At 37.1% G+C, this 14,332-nt stretch overlaps 1 long non-coding RNA gene across 1 annotated transcript; it reads left to right on the top strand.

Moving 5' to 3' along the window:
• Window positions 1-9,327: 9,327 nt before the first annotated feature.
• LOC116022444 lies at window positions 9,328-11,264 on the top strand. Its single transcript, XR_004099195.1, has 5 exons — window positions 9,328-9,710; window positions 10,519-10,591; window positions 10,731-10,774; window positions 10,905-10,952; window positions 11,086-11,264. It is a non-coding gene; the product is annotated as an uncharacterized LOC116022444 (long non-coding RNA).
• The last annotated feature ends 3,068 nt before the right edge of the window (window positions 11,265-14,332 follow it).

Below are 14,332 nucleotides of genomic sequence, written 5' to 3'. Positions count from 1 at the left end.
TGCTGATCACTTTCTTCATCTCCCGACTTTTGCCTTCCACTTTTGGTCAATTTTAGCTCAAATTCTTCATGGTGTAGCACCAAGATCACCTGCAATGTTAGCTCAAGGAGAAACCAAAGCAAAAAGTAACAACAAGCTAACAAAACACAAAAGAAACAATGGAAAATATGCATAGGATAGACTTCGGGTGCCTTCCAATAGCACCCCGTTTAACGTCTTAGGCTAGACGCAGTATGTGTTATCCTTCGAAACACACCGATTTCGGGACCTTACCAAGCGTCCCATGCACCTTGGCTTCAAGGAATGCCCGAAGATGTAGGACATCCTTGAATTCACAAACAAGAAGGGAAAAAGCAATCGATATGGCTTGACAAAAATAAACATTGCAACCTATCCTCAATTTCTCAAAGATAGCTTGCATTTTTTCCTTTTCCTTCTCACCTCCACCCTCAAAAGGTCTTTTCATTTTTAGCACTCTTTTGATACCATATCCCCTCGCACCAATTCTCACTTTCAAGCTCAGTAACATCACCCCACTTAACTCTCTCAATTATGCCAAAAGTGAAAATCCCTTCGTTTTCCACCATCTCCTCTTCACACTCACTCATCTCATCCTCCCACTCAATTATACTCAAAGACTCACCCTCATCCTCACAAGATTAAAATGAAGTAGTATCCTCCTCACTCATTAACTCATTGTCAAACAAGTCAAAGGATTCATCCTCCCAAAAATTAAAGCAAACATATTCATCATCAAATAAAAGAGAATCCTCACAATCATCAACCAATGTATCGCAAGTTTCTATGGAATCATCCTCCCAAAATTTAAAGTAAGAATAATCACAAGTATTAGAAAAATCATTGCAAAGGGAGTCATCCTCACAAGGACCACAATTATCATCCTCAAATGAATCAACACTCTCACACTCATTAATAGAATCATCATCAACAAAGCTTATGGAATAATCCTCCCAGAAATAAAAACAAGTGTTATCACAAACATAAAGATCATCATTGCAATTCAAAGGGGAATCATTCACACAAGTGTCAAGAGTGTTTTCAATGCAAAGTTGAGCACACGAATTTTCAAGAATATTAACACAAGAAGGATCAAGAATGTTACCACATGTTGGCTCTTCATCTTCCCACACTACTTCAATGTCCTCATCCTCACTCTCCATATCTACCTCCTTTTGATTTTCCAATTCAAGAATTGGAACTTCCTTAAGCACTAGGGCATCATACTACTCCACTATCTCTTCAACACTCACCTCTTCCCCATCATTTTGTTCTTTTTCAACCTCATGTACAACCCTTGGATTGGCTTCCAAAATTGGGAGATTCTCTTAAAATGTGTAATTACCCCGTGATGAACTTCTCTTCATGAGCTCCTCCATCATGGATAGCATTTTTGTTTCAATATCTTCCAATGGAAGATCTTCCTCCCGGAGGGTAGCAAGATAGTCTTTCAATTCGCTCTTGATTTCGGCTTTTAAATTGGTCGTGTCCTCCTTGGCCATCTTTGTGAATGCTTCTATCTTTTCTTTTAAGATCTCAATCTCGTCCTTGGCCGGTGGGGGGTAATCATAAGGATTGGTAGGGGTAAAATATGGAAAGGAGGGTGGTGTTTCATAGAGGTGTGAAACATTGTTTTCTTCATGAGTATGTGATAGAGGTGGGTAGTGGGTGTTTGGGTGGGAATTGGGGAATGAATATGGCTCATGAGTATAGCTTGGATCGATCTTTTTCATCATTTAGACAAGCTTACTCTCAATACTTCGAAATAAATCTTTAAAGCTCAACGAGTCCTCTTGAATTATAGTGGATTGTGGAGAGTATTCTTCTTGACATGGTGGATGGTGGCTATGCATATAAGCGATGGAATAACGATATGGTTCATGGGTGGGGTAAGTGTATGAAGATTGATAAGGATATGGAGGTGGTGAATAGTAATATGGTGGTGGAGGGAAAATATAGGTAGGATGGGGGTAGTAGGGATATGGTTGGGGTGGAGAATCTCTCCAAGATTGTCCTCCATGGTATGGATAACCATAGGGATTCATATAATGTAACACCCCAATTTTCAACTCTTACATTTATTACAAAATCCGTAATAAAACGCTGCGGAAGCTAACATCTTATCAGCAGAAAACTGGATGCTACCGCCACACCTAGAGTGAATTCTATCACCTCTTTGATAACCTCCACTCTAAGTGCACAGGCTAAACTTACAACATCAATATACAACATCAACATCAAACTTAATACATATGGAAATAACCCTTCCAAGGTGTCTATTCTAGAATAGAGTAGACTTCAACCTGTACCTCCATCATATTCAGAGCTCATCGGGTTACAAGGGCCCACGCTACACTGCATCTGATAAGGAAAACACATCGAAGTGTAGTTAGCGCGATGGCTAAGTAAGGTGATTCGTTGTCACTTAAAAGTAGACAAAGGTTTGAAAATATAATAGTTTGAAAGCTTGTAAAGGTTTTACCCATGATTTGAAATTCTACCTGCAACCCAATTATTCACAGCAGATAGTATAGTAGCGTATATACGTTAAATCATGTAAAGCTTTTCTCAGTTAAATACAATGGCATAACTGGCGCTCAAAATCATTTTCACGTCTTTCAGACGAATTTGCAAACATTCTCATTTCCAGGAATTCCATCATTTTCACGTTACACGCGTGAATTTTCACAACCATACTTGACATCTTCACAATATCCCATTTCTGAGACATTACTCGACTAGTTTCTTGGAACTAGTATCACACATCTCATCATAGTNCTCTCACACTCATTAATAGAATCATCATCAACAAAGCTTATGGAATAATCCTCCCAGAAATAAAAACAAGTGTTATCACAAACATAAAGATCATCATTGCAATTCAAAGGGGAATCATTCACACAAGTGTCAAGAGTGTTTTCAATGCAAAGTTGAGCACACGAATTTTCAAGAATATTAACACAAGAAGGATCAAGAATGTTACCACATGTTGGCTCTTCATCTTCCCACACTACTTCAATGTCCTCATCCTCACTCTCCATATCTACCTCCTTTTGATTTTCCAATTCAAGAATTGGAACTTCCTTAAGCACTAGGGCATCATACTACTCCACTATCTCTTCAACACTCACCTCTTCCCCATCATTTTGTTCTTTTTCAACCTCATGTACAACCCTTGGATTGGCTTCCAAAATTGGGAGATTCTCTTAAAATGTGTAATTACCCCGTGATGAACTTCTCTTCATGAGCTCCTCCATCATGGATAGCATTTTTGTTTCAATATCTTCCAATGGAAGATCTTCCTCCCGGAGGGTAGCAAGATAGTCTTTCAATTCGCTCTTGATTTCGGCTTTTAAATTGGTCGTGTCCTCCTTGGCCATCTTTGTGAATGCTTCTATCTTTTCTTTTAAGATCTCAATCTCGTCCTTGGCCGGTGGGGGGTAATCATAAGGATTGGTAGGGGTAAAATATGGAAAGGAGGGTGGTGTTTCATAGAGGTGTGAAACATTGTTTTCTTCATGAGTATGTGATAGAGGTGGGTAGTGGGTGTTTGGGTGGGAATTGGGGAATGAATATGGCTCATGAGTATAGCTTGGATCGATCTTTTTCATCATTTAGACAAGCTTACTCTCAATACTTCGAAATAAATCTTTAAAGCTCAACGAGTCCTCTTGAATTATAGTGGATTGTGGAGAGTATTCTTCTTGACATGGTGGATGGTGGCTATGCATATAAGCGATGGAATAACGATATGGTTCATGGGTGGGGTAAGTGTATGAAGATTGATAAGGATATGGAGGTGGTGAATAGTAATATGGTGGTGGAGGGAAAATATAGGTAGGATGGGGGTAGTAGGGATATGGTTGGGGTGGAGAATCTCTCCAAGATTGTCCTCCATGGTATGGATAACCATAGGGATTCATATAATGTAACACCCCAATTTTCAACTCTTACATTTATTACAAAATCCGTAATAAAACGCTGCGGAAGCTAACATCTTATCAGCAGAAAACTGGATGCTACCGCCACACCTAGAGTGAATTCTATCACCTCTTTGATAACCTCCACTCTAAGTGCACAGGCTAAACTTACAACATCAATATACAACATCAACATCAAACTTAATACATATGGAAATAACCCTTCCAAGGTGTCTATTCTAGAATAGAGTAGACTTCAACCTGTACCTCCATCATATTCAGAGCTCATCGGGTTACAAGGGCCCACGCTACACTGCATCTGATAAGGAAAACACATCGAAGTGTAGTTAGCGCGATGGCTAAGTAAGGTGATTCGTTGTCACTTAAAAGTAGACAAAGGTTTGAAAATATAATAGTTTGAAAGCTTGTAAAGGTTTTACCCATGATTTGAAATTCTACCTGCAACCCAATTATTCACAGCAGATAGTATAGTAGCGTATATACGTTAAATCATGTAAAGCTTTTCTCAGTTAAATACAATGGCATAACTGGCGCTCAAAATCATTTTCACGTCTTTCAGACGAATTTGCAAACATTCTCATTTCCAGGAATTCCATCATTTTCACGTTACACGCGTGAATTTTCACAACCATACTTGACATCTTCACAATATCCCATTTCTGAGACATTACTCGACTAGTTTCTTGGAACTAGTATCACACATCAGACATTACTCGACTAGTTTCTTGGAACTAGTATCACACATCTCATCATAGTCATTGATTCAACCATTACTAGTATCACACATCTCATCATAGTCATTGATTCAACCATTACTTGTGAAAAACTCGACTTAGTTTCATTTCAAAGTATGAGGCCTTATGAAAAACTCGACTTAGTTTCATTTCAAAGTATGAGGCCTTATAAAAAACTCGACTTAGTTTCATTTCAAAGTATGAGGCCTTATAGGAAATGTTGAATATTCCTTGTCGTTGACCGATTGAACCTGGAACATGGGCTTGCAGTCATTACCCAAGTTCTCTTCTCGGTCCCTTGGACGATGGTTCATTAGAATGGCCCCTAGTGTGGCCCCGCCTAGGTCCATTAAAATGACACCAACCTGGAGACGACGGAGTCAATACGCTTAAGTGTGCACACCCACACAGTCTAGCCATACATGAGTGACGTAGAGACTCGGCGAATAGACTTCGCCTAAGTACGAATACAACCGTACATATTTCAATGACAACCTTCGGTAATTATAGCCCGAGATAAAAAGACAACAAGGTCCTCGTAACTCCTTGAAACTAAGGTTTTATTCATTTTAACATCATTTTCTCATCATTCCAGTAAGGTACACACTCACTAAAAATGGTATTTTCCTTTTCAAAATAAGGTTTTGACAACCTGCATACCAAAATAGCATACGTTTTTCAACGTAAGTTTTCATAAACATTTTTAGTAGCCCAAAGGCTTTTCAAGCATAGCTCAAGTATGAGCAAAAATTGGAAGAAAACACAGCTGAACACAAGCTGGTCACTCATCGGATACTTATATATTCTACTAACACTACATATATCCATTCCCAATACTTATTCCTTATCATGATCTTCAGTCCATCTTACAATCCAATCATCATCGGTAATCCATACTTCAGTCCATCTTACAATCCAATCATCATCGGTAATCCATAATCATGGTTCCACAATTAACTAATAATAGATAGTTATCCTTGTCACTATCGACATTAACAACTTCCACCATGATCAACACCATTAGATCATAACTTGAGGATATCGCACATCCATAATCGATACTTAGTCACCCATAATCCAACAATTGACCTTAATCACTCTTAAGCATTAATTATTGTCATTAGTAACTACTAACCTTGTAATCCATCATCGACAACAAGTCAACAACATTATAACATCATTATCGAGTCATCGAAAGCATTAACACCATTATTAACCATAATCCATAATTACCCATTAATCTAAACCATTAATTTATAATCATCAATTCATAACTCATGTACCATAATTATAGCATTATATATCACCACCATAATTATAATTCAACATTTTAGCTCAACAACATAATGACATCACCATCATCAATAACGTTATCCATCATTCCATCATCCTCATTTAATTCCATCATTAATCCAATCTTTAATCATAATCCTTATAAGCTCATAATCTTCATAACTTTCCTTATTTATTAATAAGAATAATAGTTCCTAATCACCATTTTAATCACTAATCACCACCCTTAACCATAATTCATAATTGATTTCCACCTTAAATCAATAAATCATAACCCATATGCATAATTACCCTCATTAGTCTTAACCCATCAATATTGTAATCCTTACTTATTTATGATGCCCATAACTCATATTTAGTCCGCAATTTCTCACCTTCAACAACTTACCCATCTATACTTAATATAAATCTTTAGTCCTTAGTCCAACATTATCCTCTTCACTAGGCTTCAACGTGAACCAAATCACCATAATTAATCATTAAGTACTCTTAATCATCACCTTAATCCACCATCATTAATTAACAAAATTCATTATTGCCCATAAATCACCATTAAACTTTAAGTACCCCTTAAATCCATCGTTAATATACTCATAAGCTATTAATCATCCAAGAACCACCATCTCATAATCTATTTGCCAACATCCATATTCATAACAACTTTAACAACACCATTAATGAGAACTCACCAACACAACATTTTGTACATATATATTATGTAAAATACAATTACATATATATTATACATACCACATGTACATAACAATTTTACTTAGATCTCATCATATTTCAACCAAACAATCAATTATCCAATTTCAAGTGACTAAACCGACTTAAGGGATTCCTTACCTCAACCGGGTTACTAGTCTTGTAGAAGACTCTTGGAGTTGATTTCCCCAATTTCACCTTAAACCCTTAGGATTCCACCAACAACATAACACATAATTTAAGAAATCTTAACTTAGATTCATGATCTAGGAAGGAAAACAAAGCTTTTGAACGATTAAATAGAAATTTACCGAACAAATTGCGATTGGAGCTTGAAACTTCTCTCTCTCTCTCTCACGGAATTGGCGTGAAGAAATGGAAGAATGAAATGAAATTCTTCTTCTTCCTTATCATATATACATATATACGTAATATTATATATATATAATAATAATAATAATAATAATAATAATAATAATAAAATATAGGGATGCTTATCCAAACTCATCTCTTAAAATTAATATTTTAATTATATGGTAAAAATTGTGACACTTGTCACAACCTTGTGGTTCCAAAAATAAAAATCTTCCAACTTATCAGTTGTGGTCCAAACAGATAAAGTTTCGGTGGAAAATAATTTAAATAGGAAGAATTTTGAAACCAAAAATTTATTCCAGACTAAACCTCAAAATTGGGCTAGGTTCGGTACACCGCGAAATATAGCGATGCTACGATCACAATAAATTTCCACTGCTACGGGCTAATTTAATTGAATAGGAAATTCAAGCTTGATAGTATGGTGCCTAATAATCCATTTCCTATGAAATCCGAGCTGAAAATTCGTCCTTAAAAATTTTACGGTTCGTGACCGGTACGTAGGTTCGCAGGTTAATAACAACTATACTCACTTATAAAAATCCTTTTGATGTATCGGGAGATCATAACTCATGTATGTCAATACCTTAGGATAAAATAATAATGTTAATAAAATACGGGGTATTACATATAAGCACTCATTGGCAAGTTTTCAATTGATTTTCAACAAAAATTTCCCGCACAAAGCTTAGCCAACAATAATTCTTTGCAACTAGAAGTAGTTGCAAGTGAACCACAAGATATGCAAAGACAATTGTGCTCACTTCTCCAATCAAGTAACAAAATTAAGAAAACAAACAAAAGAAAACAATTCAAGAACTATTAACAATTAACTTTCCAAAATGGCAACACAATTCAAAAACCGTGCCATTTTGATTTTGTGGTTTCAGTGGTGGTGGAAGATAGGTGATAAAACGAGGAAGAAGTTCACCGAGTGTCGTGTTCTCAAGGATGACAAATTGGAATCGAATTACGCATTGGCATTTAGGAGGTTAAGAGATAAGAGTTACAAGAATTAGCTAGGAACAAAAGAATAACAAGGCATAGGTTTGAAAGGTACTTAAACATTACTAAAACACAATTAAAGCGAATCGGATAGGATTAGGATTCGTCGGGTCTTGCACTCTCGGGCTACGGTAAGGAGTAAATTGCCAATCGGTCTAGCTAAAGGGACTCAACGCACTATCTCGAGTGTCGTCACACTCGATCTCCCAATCCTCATTCGGTTGGGAAATTTTATCAAACACCTTGCCTATGAATCTCCTCCGAACCTCATCCTTCCGGACAAAGGACGGGATATGTGAGCATCAAGCTCTCATGCATTTGCGATATCTCGCTCGCAAAAATGCGTGATCTTAGGCTCTTGGAGAGATTAGGGTCCTCGATTCAACAAGATCAACACAATCATACACACAATTTAGCAAGATCAAACATAAATCAAATCCTCATTTGAAAATATGAAATCATAAGCGCAAAGCTCCTCAATCCTAGCCCTATCCAAAAATCTAGCAACAAATAGGCATGGCAATCAACATTACCAAATCAAAATCCAATCCAATCAACAACAAGGCAAGATAGAATGTAATTTGACTAATAAGGAATTGAACTCACCAAGTAAAATTGGAAAGCAATTACAAGAAGATTAAAGAAATGTACCAAATTGAAGCAAGGTAATCAACAATCAACACTAGGATCTTCAATTCCTAGAGAAACTTCAAGTTCTACACTACTTTCCTATCTAAAGCTAGACTAGGAATGTAGAAAATGAAGAAAAATAGCTAATCTAAGTGTTTAGAAACACTACAAGAAAAATCGCGACAGAAAAAATCCCGTCGCGATATAGTGACGGAATTAATTTCCGTTGCAAATTAACGACGGAATCGCGACAAAATTATTTTCCGTCGCGAGTTTTGGCACAAATAGGAAATAAAACCCGCGAAAATTTGGCGGCAAAAAAATCGCGACCGAATTTGCGACCGATTTTATTTCCGTCGTGAAATAACGATGGAAATGGCGACGGATATAATTTCTATCGCGAAATGGCGACGGAAATTGCGATGAAATTTATTCCGTTGCTAAAATGAACCATTCTCATAAAAATAATAAATATTACGACGGAATTTATTCCGTCGCAAATTTTTTACGACCAAAACGACGCCGTTTTGGTTTTTTTTTTTTTTTTTTTTTAAACCTATCTTATTTTTTCAAAAAAAAATAATTTATAACCCTAATCATCTTTTTCTTTTTCAGCAGTTCAGCCGCACAGCTCCAATCCCTCCCTCGCCATTCGCCAATCATCATCTGTAAACACCTTCGGACCTTCGCCACAGCCACCGCCGACGCCACCGCCGACGCCATCCCCACCGCCACAGCCACAGCTTAATCTCCACCGCCACTCTTGACACCGCCTCTCCCTTCTCCCCTCTGCCACTTTGCGCTCTGCATTCTCCAGTCCGCCTCTGCCTATACAGTCCGCCTTCACCACCGCCTCCGCCTCTACAGACGCAGTCTGCCAGCCGGTCTCGCCACGCAGTCTGCCAGCCGGTCTCGCCACGCAGTCACGCCCGTCGCCGAACTCGCCTCTCGCACTCTCGGTTAGCGCCTCCAGCCCTCCAGAGTCCTATCTCGCCCTCTTGTTCTGGTACCTGCAATTTTCTTCAATATCCTCAATATCTTATAGAATTTGTCTTCAATACTCTTTGCTATTTAATTTGTTTAATTTTTATTCGAATTGGTATTTGATTTTTGTTTAAATTTTGTGGGAAAACGATGTGTTTACATTTTCAGGTCTGAATTTATGTGCACCTTCCTCATTTTTTTCATGTATATTTAGTTCTAACTCAAACTACTCGTGTTTTCATTGAATTTTTATGTGTTTTCCCCAATTTTTATTCGAGTTGGTTGCTGATTTTTGTTTAAATTTTATTCTGAGTTGGTTGTTGCATGCATCTCCTTAGACTGTACACGAAATAGTTACAGAGTTTAAGAGAGATACATGCTTATATAGGAAAATTATGGGCTGAATAATTTGCTAATCCTAGGACTACCAGAGTTATGCTAGGGTTACTATATTTCAATGCTGAAATGTTGTAGTTCAAATGATTGCTTTGTGTGTTGTTTTGGACTCCACAATTTCAAACATTTTAATATTAGCTTTCATTTTGATAGTGTGGGATAATGAAGTTGAGGGTCTCTCTGTGCAGTGTGTGTGCATGTTACTAATTAATGTTTTTTTCTTTTTGTTGAATGATTTACCTAAACTAAAAACTTATGTTGTCACTTGTCAGTGAGGATACGCATTTATTATTTCCAATATGTATTATCCTTAATACTTTGTTAGTTTTTATTTTAGCAGTTCAAGCACTTTCTTTAGTCTAGCAGTTGTTTATATCTTAAAAAATTTTCATTCTGCAACAGAGCTTTAACAATAAAAAAATCTTGATTCACAGGCATAGTCTGAAAGAAGTTCTAGATGCCCCCAATGTAATGAATATGATTAAAGATACAGAAGCTGCAAAAGAGGTTGTTTCTGCACCTCATTCACTTTGATATGAGATTTTCTTCATTTCTTTTTTTGTTTAAATTTTATATTAATCATGTTTGTTTTGAATTCTTATTTTGGACTAATTGAAATTGCCTTTCTTCTTCCTTTTTTACTTAGGTACGAGTCCTCAAGGATTTCTTCAACATGCTTTCAAATGTTAGGTAATCTGTGTGGTTTTAAACTACTATTATCCAATGAATGCCATGATTTCTTTGGGATTTTATTCATTCTGTCAAACCAATTTTTCTTGGATCCTATTTTAACCTTGCTGCTTGCTGTGTGTTTCTCCAGAGTCCAGGTTGCAAAATTTCAAGACTCAAAGTATTCATAGCCTCCCAGGTAATTTTCATAATGCTATTTGTTTTAGTACACGCTACAGTTTCCAGTATAATGCTATAATTCATTGTTAGTTTGCATATTAGGCTTACTTTCCAGTATATTATTTTGAATATTATAATGCTATTTGTTCCAGTAATTGTTCCTGTAATAGTCAGGACTGTCAACTGCGGCCAGAGCTGGGATATCTGTAGCAGCAATAGTAGGAGTATTTTTATTGGCATTGTAAATTATTATTATTATTATTATTATTATTTTTTGAAAACGACATTGTAAATTATTGATTATTTGTAGGAGTATTTTTATTGGCATTGTAAATTTGTAATTTCATTTTATTTTTTAATTTTTAGAGAGAAATATTGTAATTTTTTAAATTTTTTTTGGAATTGTATTGTATGAGAGTTGCAGTGCAAAGAGGAATATTGGTGTTGTTTTCTTTTTTTTTAATGTTTTTTAATTTTTTAAAGGGTATCCGCGTCTGTTGTACAAAGAACAGGCGCGGATACCCTATATTTAAAAAAAAAATTGTTGCCAAATCACGACGGAATTGCGATGGAAGCGACGGAATAATTCCGTCGCCATATTTCGCGACGGAATTTTTCCGTCGCAAACGAAGATACGACGAGCCGATAGACGACGGAACGAATTCCGTCGCAAAACCTGTTTCGTGACGGAAAAATTCCGTCGCGAATCGCGATTTTTCTTGTAGTGAAATGAAATGGGGAAAGATGGATGGTTCCCTCAGCCAAATACCTATTTAAATAGTTATTTTTTTCACGCCCAGGGCCGATTCATGCGGGCGGGCTCCACGCGTGGAGCCTGGCGTGGAACGCTACTAGAATTGTTCCACGCCATATCCACGCGTGGAGGCTACGTTGAACTAGAACCAGCCTTTGTTGTCTTCTTCAATGTTGTAGCCCTTCAAGTTGTGGTTCCATAGCCACTTGAATCACATCATTTGGACACTCCTTGCTCCGGTTATGGCTGTTTTACCGAACTGTTGCGGGAATGCCCTGCAAAATTACTGCTTGTGCTATTTTTGGCAACCACAACCTCAATTAGTCCTTAAACCTGCATGTGATGAAATTAAGCTATTCTAGCAAGTTGTAGGCCTAAAGAACTTCATTTATAGCATAATATGCATCCTAATTACCCCACAAATATGGCTATCTTTGGCACTTATCACTAGCCAGAGGTGATTTTGTAGAGGGAGTACCAAATGTAACTTATAATAAAGATAGGGTTTGTGAAGCATGTCTAAAGGGGAAACAAATCAAATTTTCATTTAATTCAAAATCTATGGAGTCAACCTCTAGACCATTAAGTTTACTCCATACGGATTTGTTTGGGCCAGTTAGCCCTGTAAGCTTAAGTGGATGCAAATATACTCTAGTAGTAGTTGATGGCTACACTAGGTATACATAGACGTTCTTGAAGAAAAAGAATGAAACTGTGAGGTTACTAACCGAACTATTGAAGCAACTCCAGAATGAGAAAGGTACAAGTATTGTGAAGATTTGATCAGACCAAGGTACAGAGTTTGTCAATCAAGTTATAAAGGATTTTTGTGGTGAGTTTAGTATTCTTCATCAAGTTTTATCTGCAAGGATGCCACAATAAAATGGTGTTGTCTCAAAGACGAACCGAACACTCAAAGAAGCTGCATGGTCAATGATTGCACTTTTCGGACTACCTAAAAGATTTTGGGCTGAAGCTGTTAACACGACCTGTTATACTCAAAATCGTTCCATAATTCATAATGTTCATGGGAAGACACCCTACGAACTATGGAAAGGGAAGAAACTAGTTGTGACATAATTTCACATATTTGGTAGTAAATGTTTCATTCACAACAACGGAAAGACAAATCTTAAGGCATTTGACGAGAGAGCTGACAAATGATTGTTTTTGGGATATTCAGCTATTAGCAAAGCCTTCCGAGTGCTAAACAAGAGAACCATAGTGGTAGAAAAACAAGCTATCCGAGAGGGTCGAACAGTTGGAAGTCCAAATAGGTGATCAGACAAAGCTGAGACCTAATTTTGAACTGTCATATCGAATGGTTGATGATGAAGAGATGATTCGAACAGTTGATTCCGAAGAGTTAGAAGATCTCACTATTCGATTGCCAAGTCAGTTGCATCTACTCGAACCGACAGATGAAGCCGAAGCTACAACAATGAATATTCATGAAGTAGATAAACAAGCTCATCTAATAGATTTTCAACCTGATCTAAGATGGTTAAGAGTCATCATATCAAGTAATAGGAAATGCGAGACAAGGAGTAAAAATAAGATCATCCATTCGTGAAAGCATGATGGCTTGCTCTTCTTTCACAAATTGAACCTAAAGTAATGGAAGAAGCACTAAGTGATCTGGATTGGATTCAAGCCATGCAAGAAGAGCTCCAACAATTTGAGAAAAATGATGTTTGGGAGCTAGTTCCTAGACCTTCGCACCAAAATGTAATTGGGACGAAGTGGGTTTTTAGGAACAAAATGGATAAACGAGGAGTCATTGTTAGGAACAAGGCTCACTTGGTTGCGAAATGTTACTACCAAGAAGAAGGGATAGATTTCCATGAAATCTTCACTCTAGTGGCAAGATTGGAATCCATAAGGATTTTCCTAGCATATGCTACGTTTAAAGATTTCAAAGTCTTCCAAATGGACGTCAAGAGTGCTTTTCTAAATGGATTGTTGGAAGTATCTTTCTTCTAATCCCGTTGGTATTTTCTCCCGTTGCTAGTGTGTATTTGTATTGTGCAATTGGGTGTATTTGTCTCTTTATTTTTGTTTGTATTTGACTTGGTATTTAGTGGCAAGTGTGTACCAAAACCTGTGCAATCGAGTATGGTATTCTGTGCAAGTCGCTTATTTACACGATAAGGTGAATAACTGATTTAGGGGTGTGACTCTACATTTTAGTTTAAAGATTGGACTCCATCCATCACCTAGTTTCAAATATTTGTTCTGACCATCTATTGAAGTATGTTCCTTATTTGGTATTCTATAATAGGTTGTTTCGTTGTGCAATTGAGTAGGACGAATTACTGTGCAATGCAGTGTGGACTCCTGTGCACAATGGTTATTAACATGTCAAAGAGAATAAATGGTTTAGGGGTGTATGCATTGAAGTATGTTCCTTATTTCCAAGTTCGAATTGTTTTCTAAAAAGTTAAATACCGGTATTTTAGAATAAGCATATGTCGCTATTGTGCATTACGTACCAATTCTCTGTGCGCGGGTGACTATGTGCGGGGTCACTGTACCTTGGTGGTTTACCACTGTGTTCGGTGCACTTCAGTAGTGCCTCCTGTGAAGATGAGGAGTGTGTTTAGGGAAATCTCTTTTTTTTTTTTTGGGACGGGGGAGGGGGGGGG

Source organism: Ipomoea triloba, chromosome 6, assembly GCF_003576645.1.
Source record: "Ipomoea triloba cultivar NCNSP0323 chromosome 6, ASM357664v1".
In the NCBI taxonomy this organism is placed as follows: Eukaryota; Viridiplantae; Streptophyta; class Magnoliopsida; order Solanales; family Convolvulaceae; genus Ipomoea; species Ipomoea triloba.
This window is presented reverse-complemented; position numbering and strand designations above follow the sequence as displayed.